Here is a 12,163-nt window from a genome sequence, read left to right as displayed (position 1 = left end):
GAGGGAATGGAACCCACATGTGCAAAAATGTTTATGGCAGCCTTCTTTGTAGTGGCAAGAAACTGGAAACTGAATAGATACCCCTCAACTGGAGAATAGCTGAATAAGTTATGATATATGAATGTAATGAAATATTATTGTTCTATAAGAAATGATCAGCAGGATGATTTCAGAAAGCCCTGGAGAGACTTACATGAATGATGCTAAGTGAAATAAACAGAACATTGTAGGAAAACAATGTAAGATTATGTGATAATTAATTGTGATGGACTTTGCTCTTTTCTACCATAAGGTTATCCAATACAATTCCAATGAACTTGTGATGCCATCTGCATCCAGAGAAAGATATGGGGACTGAATATGGTTCAAATAAAGAATAATATTTTCACTTTTGTTATTGTTTGTTTGTTTGTTTGTTTTCCTTTCTCTTCTTCTTTCCCTTTTGATCTGATTATTATTGTGCAGCATGATGAATATGGAAATATGTTTAGAAGAACTGTATATGTGAAACCTATATTGGATTGCTTGCTATCTTGGAGAAGAGGAAGGGAGGGAGTGTGGAAAAAACTTGAACAAATGGTTTTACAAAGGTGAATGTTAAAAACTAACTTTGCATGAATTTAGAAAAATAAAGTACTATTTTAAAAAATAGGCCAACTGAAAAAGAGCAACATTTCATGGAAGAAAATAATTTCTTAATGAGAAATCAAGAAACAATAAAATGGAGCCAAAAGTATGAAAAAATAGAAGCCAACACGAAATATTTTATTGGGAAAACAAATGACATGGAAATTAGATCCAGGAGAGAGAATTTTAAAACTATTGAACGATTGGCTAACATGATAGGAAAAGATGATGATAAATGTTGGAAAGAATGTGGAAAAACTGGGACACTAATACATTGTTGGTGGAGTTGTAAAATGATCCAAGCATTCTGAAAAGCAATTTGGAACTATGTCCAAAGAGCTACAAAATGTTATATATCCTTTGATCCAATAATGCTACTACCTCATCTGTAAGGAAATCATAAAGGAGGGAAAAGATCTACATGTACAAAAATATTTTTAACAGCTCTTTTTTATGATGGCAAAGAACTAGAAAATGAGTAGATGCTCATCAATTGGGGAATGTTTGAATAAGGTATAGTATTTGAAAGTAATGGAATATTATTAGTCTATAAAAATGATAAGCTGATTTTAAAATGTTTAATAACTTTTTATTTTTTAAAATACATGTAATGATAGTTTTCAACATTCACCCCTGCAAAACTTTGTATTCCAAATTTTTCTCCCTCCCTCTGCCAGACAGCAAGCAATTCAACATAAGTTAAACATGTTTAAGTCTTCTAAATATTTCCACATTTATCATGCTGCATAAGAAAAATTAGATTAAAAAGAAAAAAATAAGAAAGACAAGAACAAGCAAGCACACAACAATAAAAAAAGGTGAAAATACTATGTTGTGATCCATATTCAGTCCCCATCATCTTCTCTGGATGTATATGGCTCTCTCTATCACAAGTCTATTGGAACTGGTCTGAATGATCTCATTGTTGAAAAGATCCACATCCATCACAGCTGATCATCACATAATGTTCTTATTGCTGTGTACAATGTCCTCTTGAGTCTGCTCACTTTTATTTAGCATCAGTTCATGAAGGTCTCTTCAGGCCTCTCTGAAATCATCCTGCTGATAATTTCTTATCAGAACAATATTCCATAACATTCATATCTGCATTTCTCTAATCATTTGAAGCAGTTTTTTCACATGACTTGAAATGCTTTCAATTTCCTTGTCTGAATATTGTCTATTCAGATCCTTTAATCACTTATCAATTGGAGGATGGCTGAATGAGCTAATTTTTAAAAGGCCTTGAAATATCTATACAAACTGATGCTGATCAAAACAAGCAGAACCAGGAATACAATTGTACATAGTAACAGCAAAATTGTGTAATGATCAACTATGAAAGACTTGGTTCTTCTCAGTAGTTCAGTGGTCCAAGGCAATCCCAATAAACTGTGGATAGAAAATACCATCTACATCCAGAGAAAGAACTATGGAGACTGAAATGTAAATCAACACATACTATGTTTACTTCTTTTTTCTTTTTTTCCTCTTGTGGTTTTTCTTTTTTTCTCTGATTTTTCTCTCTCAACATGATTCATAAAGAAATATTTATTTTTAAAATTAATGTACATGTATAACCAGAAAAAAAATTTAATAAGTAAAAATTTTAAAAAGTATTAAACTACCTGAATGACATGAACTAAAAAAGAGCCCAGTTATCTTTCAAGAAATTATCAGCAAAGAAAACTGACCTAATATTCTTAAACTAGAGGGTGAAATAGAAATTGAAAGAATCCATCAATCATCTCCTGAAAGAGATCTCAAAATGAAAACTCTTAGGAATATTGTAGTCAAATTCCAGACTTCTTAAGTCAAGAAGAGAATATTACAAGCAGCCAGAAAGAAACAATTCAAGTAGAATGGAACCACAGTCAAAATAACACAAGATTTAGCAGTTTCTATATTAAATTTTAAGAGGGCTTAGAATATGAATTCTTTATTCTGAAGGACAAAGGAGTTGGGATTACAGCCAAGAATCACCTACCCAGCAAAACAGCATAATCCTTCAAGGGAAAAAAATGGATAGTTAATGAAATAGATGACTTTCAAGCATTCTTGATGAAAGGACCAGATTTGAATAGAAAATATGACTTTCAAATACAAGATTCAAAGGAAGCATAAAAAAATTAAACAGCATAACAGATTTAATAAGATTAAACTGTTTACATTCCTACATGGGAAGATGATACTTGTAACTCATGAAAACTTGCTCATTAATAGAGCAGTTATTAGTATATACAGACAGAGGACACAGATAGGGATTGAATATGAAGGGATAATATCTAAAACAATAAAATTAATGGGTAAGAAAGAGGAATGCACTGGGAAAAAGAGAAGGGGAGGTGTAAAATGGGGTAAATTATCTCACATATAAGGCAAGAAGAAACTTCTAAAGCAGAAGGGAAATTGGGGGAGATCTGAAGAGGAGTGAGTGATCCTTATTCCACTCATTAGAACTGGCTCAAAGAGGGAATAACATAAAAGTGTGATAGAAGAGAAGGCAGATTGGGGGAGGAAGTAGTCAGAAGCAAAACACTTTTGAGGGGGAACAGGGTAAAAGAAAGAGAGAGAGAGAAATAAAAGGAAAGAGAGGAAGAGAGATGAGGAAGAATAAGATAGAGAAATACATTCAGCAATCATAATTGAAAAAAAATTTGAAGCAACTTTCTCTGATGTAGGCAAGTATTTCTTATTTCTTAAGTATGTAGAGAACTGAATCAAATTTATACAAATGGGAGTCATTTCCCAATTGATAAATGAAGAAGAGATATCAACAGTTTTTAAATGAATAAAAGCTATCTCTAGCCATATGACAAAGTGTTCTGAATTGTTAATGATTGAAAGAATGCAAATTGAAACAATTAGGAGGTACTACTTTATGCATATTAGACTGGCTAATAGGACAGAAAAAGAGAATGACAAATGTTGAAGGGGATGTGGGGAAAATGAGACATTAATGCATTGTTGGTGAAGGTATGAACTGATAACCATTCTTGAGAATAATTTGAGGACTTCCGGCGAAGATGGTAGAGAGGAGGCACACAGCTGTGTAAGCTCCACATTTTCTCTCAGAATCCATCTCATTACAAGCCTCTGAATTAATGCCTGACTGGAAAAAAAACCCACAAACAGTTACCAAGAGAAGACATCCTTAAGATTTGCCAGGAAAGGTCTGTTTTTGCTCGAGGGCGGGACGGTTTTAGATCGGGCACAGGCTGAGGGCAGCAGCAGCAAGAGCTGGACAGGCAGCTCATAGATGAGCAGACCGGAGGGAGTTGGGGTGTGATCTCAGCCATCTCTGCGGGGAGAGCTTCACTACAGGATTGGATACTTTGCTCTGGCAGCAAGTCAGTAGCCCAGCAGAGAAGCTAAAAGCACGGGGGTGGGGAGGGGAGGGTGGGGGTGGTGGTGGTGAAGAATACAACCCCAAACAGCTGGAGTTCCTTGAGACCGGCCACCCCTCCCCCACAGCGTCTCAGCACGCTCTCAGAGTCTCAGAGCGAAGGCACAGCACAGTCCTGGTAGTGCCTCGCTGCTGCCCCCTCAGTCTGTAGAGGAAACTTGGTAACACCACCCAGCCCCTCCCCCTAAAAAGCAGACTCCATTTGTGGGGTTTTTTTTCCTTTTTTTTCTTTGCTAGTTTGTCTCTGATTCTTCTCTGACAAAATGAGCAAAAAGTTAAAAAGGACTTTAACGATTGACAGCTTTTATACAGACAGAGAACAGACTCTAAACCCTGAGGATACTAAAAACAGATTATCTTCAGGTGAATCCCCACAGGAGGAGATCATCTGTTCCTCAGCACAGATGAATCTCATAGAAGAAATTAAAAAGGCTCTCACAAGAGAGCTAGAAGAAAAACGGAAAAAGGAGAGGGAGGCTTGGCAAGAGAGACTGGAGAAGTCATTCCACTCATTTAACGACAGAGTGGATAAAGAAAACAAATCCTTGAAAAATAGGATTAGTGAACTGGAAACAGAAAATAGCTCTCTAAAGAATAAAATTGGCGAAATGGAAAAACATTCCATAGAGAACAAATTGGACAATTAGAAAAAAATATAAAAAAAGTCAGTGAAGAAAACACTTCATTGAAAATAAGAATAGAACAAATAGAATTGAATGATTCGAGGAGACAAGAAGAATCAGTCAAGCAAGACCAAAAAAACCAAACAATGGAGAAAAATGTGAAATATCTTCTGGGGAAAACAACAGACCTGGAAAACAGGTCTAGGAGAGACAATCTGAGAATCATTGGGCTCCCCAGAAAAAACAATGAAAAAAAAGAGCCTGGACACTTTTTCCGGAAATTATCAAAGGGAACTGGGAAGCTAGAAACAGAGGGTAAAATAGAATTGCAAGGATTCCCCGACCCCACTGAAAGGGATCCAAAAAAAACAGCAAAAATATAGTGGCCAAAATGCCAAACCCTCAAACAGAAAAAAATATTCCAAGCGGCTAGAAAAACCCAATTAAATATAGAGGGCCAAAGGATCACCCAAGATCTAGCACATCCACATTAAAAAGTCAAGGGCCTGGAAATGAATTTCAAGGCAGATCCAGTATGCAACAAAAAATAACTTACCCAGCCAGAATGAGCATCTTTTCAGGAAGAAGATGGTCAAACAAATAAGTGAATTTACCTATTTTGGGTGAAAAACCGAACTTAACAAGGTTTGATCTGCAAATAAGAACCCAAGAAAAACCTAAAAAGGTAAAAAGAAATCTTGGGAACTATATTTCCTGCTGTAAAGATTTAAAAAATACATGTACCTTTTATACCTTGTTTAAAAAATGGAAAGGACATTGTATGAAAAAGGGTAAAGTGGGGGACATATCTCCGAGGCAAAGGAAACCTATTATATCTGAGAAAGAAAAGAGGGGATGAATATAGTGGGATTTTACTGCCAAAGAATTGACTTTAAGAAAAAAATGTTAGACATATTCAATATATGGTGAAATTCTCCCATCTCATTGAAAGGTGAGAAGGAAAAGTGAAAAGGGAAGGAATAAAAAGCAGAAGGAATACAGAAACTGAGGGGGAAAGGAAGAACGGGAGGAACCTAAGGTGGGGGAGGAGGTATACAAAAGGAGGGTGTGAGAAGCAAGGGGCTCAAAATTTAATACAAAGGGGGGGTGGGGGAAAGAAGGGAGAAAAAGCATAAATAGGGGTTAACAAGATGGCAAGAATCAAATTGGTAATTTTAACCATAAATGTGAACGGGTAAACCCCCCATAAAGGAAATATCAGGGAATGGATTAAAACCAGAATCCTACAATATTTGTTTACAGGAAACACACCTGAACAGGGAGATACATGCAGAATAAATAAAAGGATGGAGCAAAATCTATTGTTAGGTGAAGTAAAAGAGGGGAGCCATCCTGATCCAGATCAACAAAACAAAAAATTATCTAATTAAAAGAAAGGAAGGCATTATATCTTGCCCAAAGGGGAAAAATAAGCAATATCAATTTTATACATATATCCAAGTTTAGCATCTAAATGCTTAAAAGAAAATTAAGAGAACTGCAAGAAGAAATAGATAGCAAACATAATAGTGGGAACCTCAACCTGCCCTCAGAATTAGAAACCCAATCCAAAATAAATAAGAAAAAGTCAAAGAGGTAAACAGAATACTAGAAAAGTTAGATATGATAGACCCTGAGAAACAAAATGGAGACAAGAAAGGAGTAACTTTCTTTTCAGGTTCATGGAACCTATCAAAAATAGACCTATATGACATAAAAACCCCAAACTCAAAATGCAGTAAGGCAGAAATAGGAATGCATCCTTTTCAGACCAATGCAATAAAAAATTACACTCAACAAAAAAGGGGAAATGAAAAAAATAATTGAAACTAAATAATCTCATAAAAGAATATTGGGTAAAAGCCAATCATAACATAAAATCTTTACCAAAAAATGACAATAATGAGACATCATATCAAAATGTGGGATGCAGCCAAAGCGGTAATAAAAATTTTAATTCTAGAGGCTTCTTGCATAAAGTAGAGAAAAGAAGGTCAACAAATTGGGCTTACAACTAAAATCTAAAAAGGAACAAATTAAAACCCCCAGTCAAACACTAAACTTGAAATTCTAAAAAAAAGGAGAGATCAATAAAAGGTAAAAAAAAACTATTGAATTAATTAATAAAAACCAAGAGTTGGTCTTATGAAAAACCAACAAAAATAGGCAAACCCTTAGTAAATCTGATTAAAAAAGGAAAGAGGAAAATCAAATTGTTAGTCTTAAAATGAAAAGGGAGAACTACTAATGAAGAGGGAAATTAAAATAATTAGGAATTACTTTCCCAACTTTATGGTAAATTCAACAACAAATGAAATGGAAGAATACCTTCAAAAAAAGCCCAAATTAAGAGAGGAAGAAGTAAAATCCTAAAAGTCCCATCTTAGAAAAAGAAATAAAAAGTATTAACCAACTCCCTAAGAAAAAATCCCCAGGACCAGATGGATTTAATGGAATTCACCAAACATTTAAAGAACAATTAACCCTTAATTATATAAACTATTTGAAAAATAGGGACTGAAGGACCACAAACTCCTTTTAACACAGACATGGTACTGATACCCAAACCAGGTAGACTGAAAAACAGGAAAAGAAAATTATAGACCAACTTCTAATGAATATCGATTCTAAAATCTTAAAAAAATATTAGCAAAAAGATTACAGAAAATCATCCACAGGATAATACACTATGATCAAGTAGGATTTATACCAGGAATGCAGGGCTGGTTCAATATTAGAAAAATATTAGATAATTGACTATATCAATAACAAACAACAAAACCATATGATCATCTCAATAGATGCAGAAAAAAGCTTTGATAAAATCCAACATCCATTCCTAATAAAAACACTTGAGAGTATGGAATAAAATGGACTTTTTCTTAAAAAAATAGACACATATTTAAAAACCATCAGTAAGCATCATATGCAATGGGGAAAACTGGAATCTTTCCCAGTAAGATCTGGAGGAAGGTTGCCCACTGTCACCATTATTATTCAATATTGTATTAGAAACTAGCCTTGGCAATAAGAGTCGAGAAAAATTAAAGGAATTAGAATAGGCAGTGAAAAAACTATCACTCTTTGCAGATGAATGATGGTATACTTAAGAACCCTAGAGATTCTACAAAAAGCTATTAGAAATAATCTATAACTTTAAAAGTTGGGGTTATAAAATAAACCCCAAAATCCTCAGCATTTTTATACATCACCAACAAAATCCAACAAAGAGATACAAAAAGAAATTCCATTCAGAATAACTTCAAGCATAAAATATTAATCTATCTACCAAAGGAAAGTCAGGAATTAATGAGCTAAATTACAAAAACTTTCCAAAAAATAAAGTCAGATTAAAACAATTGAAAAATATCAATCCCTGGATAGGCCGAAAGAAAATAAAAAGATGACAATATCCAACAATCTATTTATTTAGCATACCAATCAGACTTCCAAGAAAATATTTTAATGATCTAGAAAAAATAACAACAAAATTCAATGGAATAATAAAAGGTCAAGAATCCAAAAAGAATTAATGAAAAAAAAATCAAATGAAGGTGGCCTAGCTTACGATCTAAAACTATATTATAAAGAGCAGTCACCAAAACCATTTGGATTGGCTAAGAAATAGATTGTTGATCAGGGAACAGGTTAGGTTACAAGACAGTAGTATATAGCAATTTTGGACAAACCCAAAAAATCCTCACTTTTGGGATAAGAATTTTTTTGACAAAAACTGCTGGGATAACTGGTTATATGGAGAAATTAGGCTGGACCCAACTTAACACCAATACCAAGATAAGATAAAATGGGTCCAGATTTAGACATAAAGAAGAGATTATAAACAAATTGAGGAACATAGGATAGTTTATCTTCGACTTGTGGAAGAGGAAGAAATTTGGACTAAAAAACAGAGACCATTATTGATCACAAAATAGAAAATTTTGTTACATCAAATTAAAAAGCTTCTGTACAAACAAAACTAATTAAAAAGATTAGAAGGGAAGCAAAAACTAAAAATTTCACAGTTAAAGGTTCTGATAAAGGCCCATTTCCAAAATATAGAGAAACTGACTAATTTATAAGAAACCAAGCCATTCTCCAATTGATAAATGGTCAAAGGATATGAAAATTTTCAGATGATGAAATTGAAATCATTACCATATAGAAAAGAGTGCTCCAAATCATTATTAATCAGAGAAATGAAAATTAAGACAACTCTGAGATACCACTACACCCTTCGATTGGCCAAGATGACAGGAAAAAAATGATGAGTGTTGAGGGGTGCGGGAAAACTAACTGATACATTTGGGGGAGCTGTGGAAAATCCAACCATTCTGGGAACCAATCTGAATTATGCCCAAAAAGTTAGCAACTTGTACCCTTTGATCCACAGTGTTTTGGGCTTTATACCCCAAGGGATACTAAAGAAGGAAAGGACCTGTATGTGCCAAATTTGTAGCCCTGTTTGTAGTGGTTGGAACGGAAACTGAGTGGATGCCCATCAATTGGAGAATGGTTTAAATTGTGGTATATGAATGTTATGGAATATTATTGTTCTGTGAAATGACCAGCAAGATGAATAAAGAGAAGTTGGAGAATTTGAACTGATGCAAGTGAAATGAGCAGAACCAAAGACTATATCTAACAACGATACTGTATGAAGATGTAATCTGATGGAAGTGGATTTCTTTGCAAAGAGACCTAATTCGTTTCAATTGATCAATGATGGACAGAAGCATACACCCAAAGCAAAAACACTGGGAAATGAATGTAAATGTTTATTTTTGTTTTTTTCCCGGTTATTTCTACCTTCTGAATCCAATTCTCCCTGTGCAAAAAAACTGTTTGATCTGCCACATACATTGTATCTAGGATATACTAGGATATATTCAACATATATAGGGATTTGCCATCTAGGGAGGGGGTGGGGGTGGAGGGAAAAACGAACAGAAGTGAGTGCAAGGGATAATGTTGTAAAAAAAATTACCCTGACATGGATTCTGTCAAAAAAAAGTTACTATAATTAAAAAAAAAAAAAAAAAAAGAGAATAATTTGAAACTATGCCTAAAGGGCTACGAAATCATACTGACCTAGCAATGGCACTATTAGGCATATATAAGAAATGATGAACAGGATGCTCTCAGATAAACCTGGAAAAACTACTTGAACTAATGCAAAATGAAATTACTATGTATAAAGAAACAGCAATTGTAAGATGATCAGCTATTAATAACTTAGCTCTTTCTTTTTTTTTTTTTTGCTGAGGCAATTGGGGTTAAATGACTTGCCCAGGGTCACACAGCTAGGAAGTATTAAGTATCTGAAGCCAGATTTGAAGCCAGGTTCTCCTGAGTTCAGTGCTGGTGGTCTGTCCACTGTGCCACCTAACTGCCCCTGACTTAGCTATTTCAGTACAATGATACAAGACAATTCTGAAGGATTTAACAATGAAAAATGCTATCCATACCCAGAGAAAGAACTTATGGTGTCTCAATATAGATTAAAGCATACTTTTTTAAGCGTTATTTTTCTTAAAATTTTTTGGTCTGTTTTCTTTCATAAAATGACTAATATGGAAATGTTTTATATGATTATACATGTAAAACTATATTAAACTGCTTTTCTCCTCAATGATGGGCATGGGGAAGGGAGAAGGGAGAAAAGTTAGAACTCAAAGTTTTAAAAATAAGTGTTAAAAATTGTTTTTAAGTGCAATTAAGGAAATAGATACCAAATAAAATTTTTTAAAGTTCAGTTGCTTAGCCTTCACTTCACTTTTATGAATGGAAAATGGCCAAAAAGTAAGTTTATTTCAAAGAGTTTTTGAAGAAATCAAACTTGTAGGAGAATGACATATATATTCAGCTCAATGACCCACACCATCTGTAGCTATAGCTATTGCAACAAAATAAAAACAAAAAATGTATATTATGTTGAATGTCACCTCTATGAGACAAAGCTCTTTTATTCTCAGTATGTTCTGAGAAAACAAGAAAAAACAATACTATCTATCATAAAGACATGCATTAAAAATTGTTTCAAAGAGCTGAAGGTCAAAGTACTGAGAGTATTTATTTATTTAATTTTTATCCAAACAGTCCTTTCCTAATGATGCCAGATAACTGAGACTTACTGTATTATATTCTGGGTGCACCCTGTCAGATTGGCTAAGATGACAGGAAAAAATAATGATGAATGTTGGAGGGAATGTGGGAAAACTGGGACACTGATGCATTGTTGGTGGAGTTGTGAACAAATCCAACCATTCTGGAAAGCAATCTGGAATTATGCCCAAAAAGTTATCAAACTGTGTATACCCTTTGATCCAGCAGTGCTACTACTGGCTTATACCCCAAAGAGATTATAAAGAAGGGAAAGGGACCTGTATGTGCCAAAATGTTTGTGGCAGCCCTGTTTGTAGTGGCTAGAAACTGGAAAATGAATGGATGCCCATCAATTGGAGAATCATTGGGTAAATTGTGGTATATGAATGTTATGGAATCTTATTGTTCTGTAAGAAATGACCAACAAGATGATAAAGTGAGGCTTGGAGAGACTTACATGAACTGATGCTAAGTGAAATGAGCAGAACCAGGAGATCATTATATACTTCAACAACGATACTGTATGAGGATGTATTCTGATGGAAATGGATTTCTTCAACAAAAAGATCTAATTCAGTTCCAATTGATCAATGATGGACAGAAGCAGCTACACCCAAAGAAAGAACACTGGGACAAACTATCTGCATTTTTGTTTTTCTTCCTGGGTTATTTTTACCTTCTGAATCCAATTCTTCCTGTGCAACAAGAAAACTGTTCGGTTCTGCACACACATATTGTATCTAGGATATACTGTGACATATTTAACATATATAGGACTGCTTGCCATCTGAGGGAGGGGGTCGAGGGAGGGAGGGGAAAAGTCAGAACAGAAGTGAGTGCAAGGGATAATGTTGTAAAAAGTTACCCAGGCATGAGTTCTGTCAATAAAAAGTTATAATTATTAAAAAAAAAATTTAAATTAAATTTTAAAAATATTCTGGGTGCACTATAGATTTTTTTTGGTGGTATCTATCATTTACCGAGCTGTTTTTATAAGAAAATGTGTTCTGAGTTTCAGATGGCCATCTTAAAAACAAAGTTTATGAACTCATTCACCAATCAGAGATTGCCTATTATTGAATCTTTTAAATGATTGCTAACTTCTAGAGTCTACTAATTCAAAATTATTACTAGCAGTCACCCAAAAGGTAGATAGGATGTTATTAGGACTGTTCATCAGTGATATAATAACCATGATCTGGAAAAACATTTCTAAAAGAAAAAGAATTGTAACCAGTGATTTTCCAAGAAAATTCTTTTCTTATTTTTTCTATCTCTTTTATTTGCTCCTTTTCTAACACATCCCCTATCCCATCTGTCTATTCATTTCTAGTTTAGATTGCAAAGAGATGAGAAAGGTATCTTTAGATTACAAAAAATTTCCACAAAGCAAAACCTTCTC

At 34.1% G+C, this 12,163-nt stretch overlaps 1 protein-coding gene across 2 annotated transcripts in view; it reads right to left on the bottom strand.

The window, feature by feature from the left end:
- The window catches only part of TMEM62 (transmembrane protein 62), a 65,214-nt gene that overhangs the window by 26,183 nt on the left and 26,868 nt on the right, over window positions 1-12,163 (bottom strand). The window lies entirely within an intron of this gene.

This window comes from Sarcophilus harrisii, chromosome 2 (assembly GCF_902635505.1).
Source record: "Sarcophilus harrisii chromosome 2, mSarHar1.11, whole genome shotgun sequence".
NCBI lineage: Eukaryota > Metazoa > Chordata > Mammalia > Dasyuromorphia > Dasyuridae > Sarcophilus > Sarcophilus harrisii.
This window is presented reverse-complemented; position numbering and strand designations above follow the sequence as displayed.